Genomic DNA, 13,629 nt, shown 5'->3' on the forward strand with positions numbered 1-13,629 from the left:
CAGGATCAGATGGCTTCACAGGGAAATCTACCAAAAAGAACTAATGTCTAGCCTTTTCAAACTATTAAAAAAAATATTTGAAAAGAAACTATTCCCACATTGTTTCTACTGGGTCACCAAAACCAGACAAAGACACTACCAAAAAAGAAAACTACAGACTCTTATCTTTGATGAATATAGATGCAAAAGTCATCAACAAAACATTAGGAAAACAAATTCAACAATATATAAAAAGGATCATGCAACATGATCAAGTGGGATTTATTCCAGAGTCATAAGGATGGTTCAGCATCCACAAATCAATCAATGTGATATACCACATTAAACAAAAGGAAGTATTAAAAAAAATCACATGGTCATCTCAATATATGCAGAAAAAGCATTTGAAAAAGATCAATATCCATTCATAATGACATCTCTCATCAGTGTATAGCGAGGGAACATATATAGATGTAATAAAGCCTATTTATGAACAGCCCACAGCTAACATCATATTCAACTGTGAAAAGCTGAAAGCCTTTCCACTAAAATCAGGAAAAAGACAAGAATGCCCACTATCACTACTTTTGTTTGACATGGTATTGGAAGTCCTAGCCACAGCAGTAGGTAAGAAAAAGAAATAAAAGGTATAAAAATTGGAAGGGCAGTAAAACTGTTACTCTTTGCAGACAACATGATTACCCAAAAGTCTCTACCAAATGCTATTACAACTAACAATAAATGCAGCAAAGTTCAGGATACATGACGAATATACATAAATCACTTACTTTTCTGTACACTAATAATGAAATATCAGAAGGAAAGCAAAAAACAAACAAACCCATTTAGAATTGCATCAAAAAGAATAAAATACCAAGGAAAAAATTAATCAAAAAGGGGAAAGGTCTATACTCTGAAAACTATAAAATACTGTGATGAAGGAAATTGAAGATGATACAAAGAAATGGAAAGATAGGTTGTGTTTTTGGAAGAATTAATACTGTAAAATGTCCATGCTACTCAACACAATCTACAGATTTAATGCAATTTGCATTAAAAAACTATGACTTTTTCACAGAACTAGAAGAAAATAATTTGCAAATTTATACCAAACCACAAAAGACCCCAAACTGCCAAAGCAATTCTGAGAATAAAATAACAAAATTGGAGGTATCACATTTCTTGATTTCTGACTATATTACAAAGCTATGGTAATTGAAATAGCATGGTACTGGCACAAAAAAACATACCCATAGATCAACGGAACAGAATAGAGACCCCAGAAATAAACCCATCCACTTATGGTTAAGTAATCTATGACACAGGAGGAAGAATATACAATGGATACTTACATGGCAGGGGAGACACCATGATCACAAAGGTGGTTTTCCTGGGGTGAGGCTTATCCATTGCACTCCCATTTGCTGACCCCTGCAATTTCCCCAAATGTGAGAAACTCAACTGCATAATTTGTGGTAGTGGGGAACGCATTTGTGCCTTCCCCTAAAAACAAAAACAAATAAGAATACACAATGGAGAAAAGATAGTCTCTTCAAAAAGTGGTGCTGGGAAAACTGGACAGCAACATGTAAAAGAATGAGGTTAGAACACTTCCTCATACCATATATAAAAATAAACTCAAAATAGATTCAAAGCCTAAATGGAAGATATTAAATCATAAAACTCCTAGAAAAGAACATAGGCAGAATACTCTATTACATAAAATTATAGTAATTTTTTCAGATCTGTTTCCTAAGGCAAAAGAAAAAATCAAAAATAAATAAATGGGACCTAATTAAACTTAAAAGCTTTTGCACAGCAAAGGAAACCATCAGGAAAACAAAAAGATAACCCACTGAATGGGAGAAAATACTTGCATGTGACATAACCAATAAGGGATTAATATCCAAAATATATAAACAGCTCATATAACTCGATATCAAAGGAACAAACAACCTGATTTAAAAATGGGTAGAAGTCTTGAATAGACACCTTTCCGAAGAAGGCATACAGATATCCAATAGGCACATGTAAAGATGCTCAACATGACTGATCACCGGGGAAATGCAAATCAAAATCACAATGAGGTATCATCTCATACTTGTCAGAATGGCCATCATTAAAGTCTATAAATAACAAACGTTGGTGAGGATGTGGAGAAAAGAGAACCCTAGTATACCGTTGGTGCCAATGTAAATTGGTGCAGCCATTACAGAAAACAGTATGAAAATTCTTCAAAAAACTAAAAATAGAACTAACATACGACCCACTAATTCCTCTCTTACCTAAAAATACTAACTCAGAAAAAAAAAGAAAATGCACCCAATGTTCATAACAGCATTATTTACAATAGCCAAGATACAGAAGCAACCCAAATGTCCATCAACAGATGAATGGATAAAGATGTGGTGTGTATGTATAAAGAATTACTCAGCCATATAAATGGAAATGCTGTCATTTGCAACAATAAGCACGGCCCAGAGAATACTATGCTTAGTAAATTAAGTCAGACAGAGAAAGACAAATATTATATGTTGTCACTTACATTGTATGTTTATACTTAAAAATAACACAAGTTAATATATATAATAAAACAGAAAGAGACTCACAGACATGGAGAACAAACTAGTGGTTACCAGTGAAAAAGAGGGAAGGGGGAGGCACAAGATAGGATTATGAGGTCAGGAGACAGAAACTATTATGGATAAAACAGATACACAACAAGGATACATATTGTACAGCACAAGAAATATAGCCATTATTTTGTAATATCTATAAGTGGAATATAAACTATGAAAATACTGAATCACTATGCTGTGTACCTGAAACTAATATAACATTGTAAATGAACTATATTTCAATTTTTTTAAAAATCATGTTGTTGAAAACTCTTGTCTAGGAATATATATACTAGCTTTACTTGTGAAATAGCTAAAAACTTGAAACAACCCAGTTTTTGTCAACAGGGAAATAAGCCCATTGTGTCATATCCACACAATAGAATCCTGTTCAACAATAAAGGAACAAACAATACACACACCGATGTGAATAATTCTTGAAATAATTACATCGAGTGAAAGAAGCCAGAAACCCCTCACCAAATATATATATATATATATTTGTTTGTATGTCTTCTATATTTTTGTCTAATTTCATTTGTATAAAATTTCAGAAAATACACATTAATCAATAGTAACAGAAATCACATCAGTGGCTGCCTGGGACAAGTGGACAGAAGCAGAGGTGGGCAGCAGGAGGAATTACAAAGCAACAAAAGGGAACTTTTGGGGTGTGACGAGTACGTTCACTGTCTCGCCTGTGATGGAATCACAGCTGGCTATCTACGTCAAAGCATGAGAAAATGCTCCCTTTAAACATGTGTAGTTATTTTATTTCGGTTACATATTAATACAAACATAAAATTAGGGCTAAAGAATTACCCCTCTTCAGAGGATAAATAAGATTAAAGGAAGATTTCACAATTCTGCGTTCTAATTCTAAATCTTAACTTTCTAACTAGTGAACTATGTCACTGTACTCCCCTACGGTCATGGGGAAAAAAAACAATGAGTAGTTTTGGGCACCCTGTAAGCCACGAGTTCCTAGCAAATCACTCTTGAAAGGTAGAAACCTCAGCTCTGAAGTGAACACTTGCTTCTTACAGCCCTTTTCATTTATCACTGTCCACTCTCACCAGGCAGGGCAGGGGACTGGTATAGGATTATGTTGACGTGTACAAGTACTTTCTTCTCAAAACACATCCTTATGGTCCTGTGACTAGAACAAAAATGAAAAGGCAATTGCTGTGACATTTATTTTTCTCTCTCAGGATATCCAGACAGTAAAACAGGTTCTGTCCATCTTGGAGATTGTCTAGACATACTTGTACTGCAGTTGACTCTAAAGGTTAAAAAAAAAATTAGAAGTTTTATGTTTGTCATTGTTTCTACTGCTTCCAAGATTACAGTAAGTCAATCAGGCAGCTTGCAAGCTTATGAGATTTATTTAAGCAAGGAGTCCATGGCATTATCTGTCCTTTGAACCTCTAATGAGGAGATTTTAGTGGACAGGATCTAATTTATAACAAGGACCTACACCCTGGATAATGAAACATAGCCTATTAAGAACTTACATAAACAAGGGCTAGAATGCAATGCCAAAACAAATCATCTTGACATGTTTTAAAAATACAAGGGGCTTCTTCAAATATCATCAGGAATAAGTCATTTGGTGTTTCAGGTTCATACATCAATGCTGTTGCTGTCACTATGAAAAATTGGACTTTTTGTTTACTTAAAATTTGAAATGCCATGATTTGGTACTTGAAAAATGAGATGGGAGAAATGAATGTCCTCTTGTTTGTGAAAAATGGGGATTTTATTAGAGCAAAGTAGGGAGGAGGAGAGCACACTCATCTGTACTGGTAAAACGGTGTTTACACGGGAAGAAATATAACAATGGGCAGGTCACTGGGGACAAGGGGGGGCAGAAGCACTTCAGGAACTGATGACAACAGGAGCCAAGAATACAGCCTGAACCCAGAGCTGAACCACCTCTTGGTCCCTATATACACATAGTGCACGAACGCATGGTAAAGTTAACACTCATATTTCATAGCAGCATGAGACTCCCCAGTTAGAATGCATCTGTTAATAATAAAAATTTCCCATCTGAAATGAGAGTATAATAGTTCTTGTTCATGCCTTAAATAGAAGATCACAGCAATAAATCAGCATTATGATTTTAGTAGGTAGTAACCCATGAAATAGAATATATTATCTCTGGCATTTAATTTGGTCAAAATTAAGTTAAAATATACACCCAAAGGGACAGATTGATAAAGTAATAATTATAAGCATACAACTCTAAGAAGTTTTGTACTTCGTACATTCTGGAAATACCATTAAATTTAACATACATATTATCTTGATTGTCAGAATTAGAAAATATTGAATTATTTTATTCGACTTCAGAAGCCAAGTGTCTGTTTCAAATAAAATTTATCAAAATAAATTCTACACATTGTGTTTTACAACATGTTTTCATATATTCCCTCAGTGCATTTCATTAGTTATAGACATACGAGAATATTCAGTAAACTTTTTAAAGCTAAACATCTACATTTATGGTTTTAGATGGGTCATTTTAATTTTTGATTTGTATGTCAATTCAATTAAATGATTCCCACTGCCCCACCATCTACTATACAAACACAGACAAAGACACACACATATTTACGCATGAGTGTCAAAATTAACAAGACAATTTGCTTGATAAAAATGCATATGGATACAGCTAACGTGCACACAAATATACACTTATGAAATATATAGGTAAACAAATTTTAACACACCCATATTTTTATCTACACCCATATTTAATGCATTATATGGCAAAAGTAGTTTCTTAATAAGTATTCACTGATTCAATTAGAATAAATTAGTAAAGAATGAATAAAATAATTGGGCACTATTAAAGATAATGTTGGCAGAGTTTGAGGGTCTCACCATTAAATTTTATGTTAGTTTTGTTCGAAGACATTTGATGTTTGTCAATACAATTTTAAGTGATATTGTCCTATGCAAACATTAAACAAAGAGCTGGGGTGGACATATCAATGTCAGACAAAGCAGACTTTAAGACTAGAAGCATTGAAATGAGAGACATTTGATAGTGACACAAGGGTAAAACCAGAGTATCTTACAACACTAAGATTGTGAACACTTAACATATGAAAAAATGATGAAATGACAAAGAGAGAAGGAGACAGAGGATTAAAAACTCTAGTTTACATAACTTCAGCAATTATTCAAAGAGTTAAAACTGGTTTGAATCTTTCTTTTTTTTTTCTTTCTTCTTTATTTCTTCCTTCTTCCCTTCCTTCCACCCTTTTTCACACTCTCTCTCCCTCCCTCTCTCTTTTTCTTTTAACTTTTCAACTATTAATTGAGTTTTGGCTTTTGAAGTACTCTTATTTTCTTGTCTAGTCAAGAATTCATTTTAAATTTGTTTTTAATTCTTTTATCCAATATTTTAGATAGTTTTAGAGGAGTTTTCTTAGTGTATCTAAATGTCTATAATGACCAATGACAAAAGCGGAGCTTTCTTTTTCACTTCAGTAAAATACAAATCTGGGTTGGAGCAGCCTAGGTCATGTGCTTACATGATAACTGCAAGGAAAGCTGGGGAAGTGAGTTTCTGGATTTTCCTCATGAATTTGCCACTTACAAGATGAAAAACTTCTGAACAATATGAATGATAAACAAACAATGTTCCTACTAAGTCAGATGTTTCAGATGGAGTACCATTGTGAAATTAACCAGAAAAAATACAGTTTAATTTTAACATAAAACTTCAGTTTAGCTTTTAATGTATTTATAGTATGGACAGACTGAATTAACAGTTGTCATTAAAAAAATAAACTTGAAAAAAAAAAAGACAACTTGTTTTTAGAAGTCCATTTCCAACCTAAAATCTGTATATGATCTTTCAGGCTGAACTATAATCAATGACAGGGCTCTGCCTGGCAGGCCTTGTGACTGGAAGCTGCCCTCACCTCACCAGGCTTGGTATACAGTCACTGTATGCAGATTTCAAGAGGGAGCCACAGTCAAGAGCTCAGCACTCCTAGGCTAGCCATGCTCATGTGCAAATCTGAGTTTCTACCATAGGCACCTCCTACTGGAGATCTCCTTTGGGACTGCAACTTTGCAGAAACCTCTATATTGAGGGGAGGGCCTTGACTGAGGCACCTTTCCCCCATCTGTAATCTGTGCTGCATGTCACCTGATCACTGGCATGTACCATTCTGTGGGGAAAAAACGGGACACTGGGAAGCCAGCAGCCTTCTCCTTGGCCTCTTGCCTACACTGTCATAGTATGTAAAGAAAGGCTTGATTGCCACTTTCAGTTGGGCTCATTGTGCTGAACTGACCACCTATACAACAGGCAGCTCAAAAGTTTTGCTGACAAATACTTTTACTGAACAATTGTTTATACATTTCTTATTGATAATATGTCTTAATAATGCTTAATTTAAGTTTACATGCAATTGGTACTCTAATATGAATACTTCAGTAGAATAAATGAAAACATTATAAAATGTTATTAAATGTTTTATTTCAACAAGCTAATGAGTGTTAAATGCTTAATATATTGTATTTTACTACTCTTATCAGGTAGAATGTTGCAAAAAGAATGAGTTTTGTCACAGGCATGAATAAAAAGAATATTTATGATCAAAATGTTATAAGTTACAAACAGCAATTTTTAAAATTGATACTTTATATTGACACATAACTCTTGAGATTGCAAGACAAGATCACTGAGAAATCACTGAAAAAAAAAGAACAATTAGTTTTTCCCCTGATATTGAGGAAGTGGCAGGGACACAATATAGAATATTTATACAATTTTTTAAAAATTTATTTGCATCATTTACCAATCTAGTACTGTATCCTTTAGAACTCAATAAAATCTTTAATTAACCAGACTTACTCTTTAGCAATATATGAAGTGCAAAATAGTTTATGATAACATCAGTGTGAATATAAGTGTAAGCACATATTTAAGAAGGGCATCATGTTTTGAAAGCAAATTCAAGAAGCCAGATTCTGAGCAAAGGATTAAATGTCATTGACTCTAATACTGATTTGATAAGATTCATTTCCCAACTAATGAGAAATGTGATTGTGATAGAGCTGGTAATTAAGAACAAATACCCAATAGTTATATTTTAGGTGTGAGAAATCATAGAGCAAGTAGAAAATTTTCAAGCTCTTTTCATTCAAAATGAAGAGCAGTTACATCACTTAAATGATGAACATCTTTGTTTTCCTTATATCGTTATGACACGTGAAATGTGCCAAATCTGATGACAGGCAAACCTTGTTTTATTATGCCTCACTTTATTGTTCTTAGCAAATATCTGGTTTTTACAAATTGAAAGTTTGTGGAAACTCTGCATCAAGCAAGATGATCAACGTCATTTTCCCAGCAGCATCTGCTCACTTTGTACCTATGTCACATTTTAGTTACTCTTTCAGTATTTTGAACTTTTAATTTATTATATTTGTTATGGTGATCTGTGATCAGTGATCTTTGATGTTACTATTATAATTGTATTTTTGTTTATTTTGTATTTTTTAAGATATGTGCAATGATTTTAGACATAATACTATTGCACACTTAATAGACTATAGTGTAAACAAATTTTATACGCACTGGGAAACCAAAACAATTGTATGATTCTCTTTATTGTGATGGTCTGGAACTGAACCTACAACATCTCTGAGGTATGCCTGTAAAATATTTTGTGTCAAGTGACAGCATTACTGTAAGTCATATTTTCTTTAAAATGTACTTTCTGTGTAGTTGCGAAGTCCATCTCTGGCATTATTATTGTGCGGCATCCTTTGTTCCAGCAGGTAACATTACTCAACGGCTCATGTCATTGGTTTTCTTGTTAACTTATTTTGTACTACAAACCTCATGTTAGCTGTGAATCCAGGTACATTTTTCCCCTCTTAAGCACTATAGACTTTATAAAATGAATTTTAATTCAGATTGCTTAATATATTTTGAATGCTTTCAATTTTAGACTTTCAACAGACCCAGAATATATTTCATTTGTTTACACTCATTTTATGAAAAGAAATAAGCCCACAGCCTTTAAATATCATCCCCAAATTTAGAAAAATTGTCATCAAAACTTGTATTATTACTGTCAGTACAATACAGTTGTGTTTAGAAAAGACAGTTTAATCAAATGTTCAGATAATGTCCAAACTAAAGTATCTCCTTCATACCAGTTCTAAATGGCTATCCTGCCAGATTAAATAGTGTAATTCATTTGGGCTATATTAATGATTCTTGTTGATTCCTTTAGCATGTTGGAAACTAAGTATGTGGAAACTTGGTAAGATAATAGCACTGCATCTTTTTGAATTTTGTTGTTGTTTTGTTTCTTTCTTTACAACAGAGGCATTTTGAAATCCTCAGTTTAAAATAAAACTTTAACCAAATTGGAGAGAAGAAGCAAATGAATAAATAATTTCCTTTAATCATTGTCCTCTTTGAGGAGCTTTGGAGTCTTCAGTTTTATAAAATGTACACATTGCCTTTTTGTCATTAATTATCTTTGTGGAGCCTTAGTCTGTCCCATATAATGTTTAGTCAATAAGACACTTCAAAACCAGTTTGAAAAGTGCCTTAGAACATGTCTCAGTTGAGCAATTATATAAAATCAAAACCAATTTACTAAATACAATTTTATCAGTTTTGATGAATTACTACATTTTTGGTATTAAGTATTTTTAAGATGATATGAATGACTTAAAGTTTGAAAGATCCTTGCAGACCTAATTGACATCCGGGGTTTAAAAAAATCTAAAATAATATTTGAAACTTAATGTCAGCCTTCCTTAGGACCAGAAATTCTCTAGCCTTTCAGAGCACACCATCACCTGCATTTTGTTCCAAGAAGGAGCAGCTTACTACCACTGCCTCTTATTGACTTTCTGCTTCCTTGCTTCACTCCTCTCTTATTTCCCCTTCCCTCGCACTGTACTTCCTAATAAAGTAATAGAACCCAAATGTATGCCTTAGTTCTGATTCCTGGAGGAGCCAAATCAATTGTTTTCAAAGTCCCTTTTGTATTCAGATGTCCTCTTTTTAGGAACAATAATCCCAGGGCAGAAAATTTTAAGTTCAAGGATTTGCCAGGATATTACATCCTCTAAGCAATGCCAATACTACATAACCAATATAACCAGTATATAGATTGATTGATTGTTGAGAATTCAGACTTCACTTGCAAACAGGGCTCTGTTTCTATATATTTAAAATTCTGAGGAGTATTTACTTTGGCATCACTTTAATGCTAGACATTTAATTATACATTTGGAACAAAAACTTAATTTTTCTCTACCTCATTAAACAGAATTAAATATTTTCAAACAATCATTGCATGAAGTCTTCAACAGAAAAGATAATTATTTGGAAATTACATTTTGAAATGACAGAGACATGAAATACCTTTAAAGAGGCTTCTCAGAATTAAATCAGTAAGTACACTCAGTTTTATAATACATACCAACATTTAATTTTTAAAACTGCTAATACCTGGGCAAGTAAACTTTAAAAAATAGTGTTAGGTATCATTGGTAAACTTTGTAATAAATCAGTTGTATACAAAATAGTCAGCATATGTTGGACTGTACAAACTGGCAACCACTCAAAGTAAAAATTGCCAAATGTTTTTGGGTTATTTCCTTTAATTAATACCAAAATTGGTATTTGATGTTCGCATATGCCGAGAAACATGCAGAAATAGCTGCAAACTCATTTTGTTTCAAAGAAACGTTCTGTGGTCTCTGTGGAGTTCTGGAATTTAAACACAAACCTCTGAGGTTAAACAACTATGTTTCCGATTACGGAGTTTTACCATGTCACGTGAGCACACACTTTAAAAAGATAATCAATATAAAGCTCTTTCTTTGTTGTCAAATAAGAAACAGTAAATTAATTTTGCCTTTGAATTATGTGGAATTGAATTATACAAGAAAATCTTGGCAATGTTCCTTCTTTTAATTAATGTTTTGTCAGATCATCAATCTTACTTTCTCCCTGTGTGTTAATACTCAATTTGTTTAGTATTTACTTAAGCCCACGTCTCTTTCTTAAGGAAGAATTCTTATCTAGTTAGTTAAGATGTCTCTAAGCAGCGTAACAAAAGCAGTGGGGATAATTTCCCACCATATTTAACAACAAAATGAAGTGCTCAGTTTTTCACAGTGAAGTCCAGAAGTGCTTTTTTTAAGTGAATTAGAAGCCTACACACTAGTTTTGCAGGTAAATATAATCCGTAACACAATAAAGCCAGTTATTTGGAAGAATAATAATCTTGATATAATAAAAGTGTGTTGAATAGTAGCTTTACGCCTCTGAGACAATATTATTTTTCCTTCAGAAATACAGACTGAGGTGACTCTCAATTTGAACAAAAAATTGGAAAAAAAAATGTGCTTTACCCTCTGGTCATTGGCTCTGCCCATTTCTGAAGCTTTATGCCAAAGATATTAGAAGGTGCAATTACCTCATGGATCAGTGACTACTAAGCTGATACACCATTGATTTTCTAAATCATGAGGTGAGGCAGAGCAGAGCTGAAGTGGATCAAAATGTCTCAGCCCTGTTAGAAGGTCTTTTTCCCCATGCTTTGGCTGCCTCTATGCAGGGAAGAATCAATTGGGTCAAAAAGATTTTAGGAATATTTAGTCTACAACAAGCAGAAAAGAAATTTTATTTCAAGAATGAATTATGATATAAAATTATATTATAATTATTTTTACTGAATTTCTTTGGTCATTAGAAAACAATATGGACAAAGACTTAGGCATGAGCTTGGCTGCAGATAAAAATGAATGATCTCAACAGAAAATATATTCTTGGTCTCTTAATTAACAATCAGGAGTTCAATGATTAAACATCATAAATTCCAAACTGACTTAGTATTTGGATAGTCATGTTGTATATGCTAATCCTTAGAAAAGACTTAATTCATCAGTTTTAAGTACTCTCTCTCTCTCTCTTTCACAGACACACACACACACACACACACACACAGGATAGCAAAATGCAGGTAAGTCAGAAGAGAAATAAATTTAAATTGATCTTAAATAGATCAGGATAAAGGTAGAAATTATGACCAATGTTTTGTGAAAGGAATCACCAATGTGGGCTCAATCCAGAGCTCAACAAACTCCTCAATTTTCATCTCTCAGACAAACTGAAGTCTGATCTCTGTTGTCAGATCTCTGCTGTTCTGGCTTTGAGACTTCTTTGTTGGTAAATCATTCAGAGTTTTAAATCTGTCACACACACACAAAAATGGTTTTGGAGATATTTAGTAGTAATACATTTAATGAATATATCAGTGACACATTTTAATTTTTCCTAAATTAATATTATATGCAGAGTATCACAAAGATAGTTAAAACCAAAATCAAAGTTTATCTGAAGAATATAAAAAACAGAAAGGAAGAAAGGATGATAGGAAAGAAGGGAAGAAGAAAGGAGGGAAAGAAGGGAAGGCAGAGGGGAAAAAGGAAAGACACAATATATTATAAATAGATAAATAAATATATGTATCCATATTTATCTCATGAAAATAGTATTTTCCCAAGGAAGATTGCAGGTTTTTCCTAACAAAGATTGCAGTTATTTAAAAAATCCTTCATAATGTCAGCATAGCACAACCCATCTTTTTAGCACGTTTGATAGAGGGAACAGCATTAAGTTAAGGCCATCTCTTCTTTAGAGAAGAAAAGGGTAACACTTGATTGAATATTTGAGAAGTAGTGTGTCACAGGGAGAAAGAAAAAAGACTGGAGTCAGACTATGTGGGTTTGAGTTCCATTTCAAAGACTTGTTAATCATGGACCTTTGCAGATGACTCAAAGCTTTTGTGTATCATTTTCCTCCACAAGGTAGGGGGGAAAAATAGAGCTCTTAGAACAGTGTCTGGTATGGAGCAGACAATATGTAAGTACTAGTAAATGTTATTTTATTATTTTTAATAAAGTAGCAATAACACAAATATAAACTGTGTGAACTAGATATTGCCTGCTTGAAACTATTCTTTCCTCAGATTCTGAGGCACAAGCAAATCTTCTTTCTTATTATCATCTTGTTTGTCTTCAGCTTCATAGGTACTGTTTCTACCTTCTACCGCCCTCCCCTAAACCTATCTGAAATTCTCCTCTAGGTTTTGGCCATTTCAGAGTTTACCATCCCTCTGTCACAAACCCTTTACCTTCAAAGAGCCTCAGTGTCCCTTATGGCATGGGGGTGTCTGTATGGTTTTGTCCACCACTCCCTCTGGTATTGTTTGCTTAAGCTGGGAGTCTTGTATATGATGACGTTTGCTAACACAGTTTACTACCCGCTCAATGTGCCAGCAAAGGCATTCCCTCTAACTGTGCAAGCTTCTTGATAGACTGGTGTTGCTTAAAATTGCCTTAGAGGCATGTGTCTGGATTCCACACCCTCGACTGGGAAAACTCCCTCGTTCACCCCCGCCACCTCTCAAGAATGCTTACAAAAATAAGTACCACAGAGCAGGTACTTAATAAACACTTTTAAATGAAGGATAGGTTGAGATTATGTTTTATGTTCCATCTTTAAATTTATAAAATATTTAGGTAAAACTGTATTAGGATGATTTCAATTCAAAATTATAAAAATCAATAAAAGTTTAAGTAATAAAATATATGTGTTTTACTCTCTGGAAAAAAAACTGGCTCTCTAAATAATAATTTCTTCAAAGACTTTAAATAAACCATATACTAGGTTAATTATTAGACTTTATGTCATCATTTTTCTGATTTAGAAAACGATGATTTCTGTACTTCTTCACACATGATTGAAACTGAAACTGAATTGACAAATGGAAATTCTTAACATTTTTGTTCAGTTTTTGAGACTCTGGGGAACGAATTTTGTGTCAGAGTTGAATGATCAGTGAATTATACTCTCTTGTTTTGTCAGTTTTAAGAGACAGACTTGGTAATGGCGCTTTAAAAATATTGGAGTACAAAAAAAATAGAGCAACATCTTATCAGATGAAACAACAAAGTTTTTGTTTCTATG

General features: G+C 33.4%; 1 non-coding gene across 1 annotated transcript; it reads left to right on the top strand.

Annotated features, from left to right (window-relative positions):
- The first annotated feature begins 1,323 nt into the window (after positions 1-1,323).
- Positions 1,324-1,484, top strand: LOC116662871. Its single transcript, XR_004318959.1, has one exon. It is a non-coding gene; the product is annotated as a U1 spliceosomal RNA (small nuclear RNA).
- The last annotated feature ends 12,145 nt before the right edge of the window (positions 1,485-13,629 follow it).

Source organism: Camelus ferus, chromosome 3 (genome assembly GCF_009834535.1).
Source record: "Camelus ferus isolate YT-003-E chromosome 3, BCGSAC_Cfer_1.0, whole genome shotgun sequence".
Taxonomy (NCBI): domain Eukaryota; kingdom Metazoa; phylum Chordata; class Mammalia; order Artiodactyla; family Camelidae; genus Camelus; species Camelus ferus.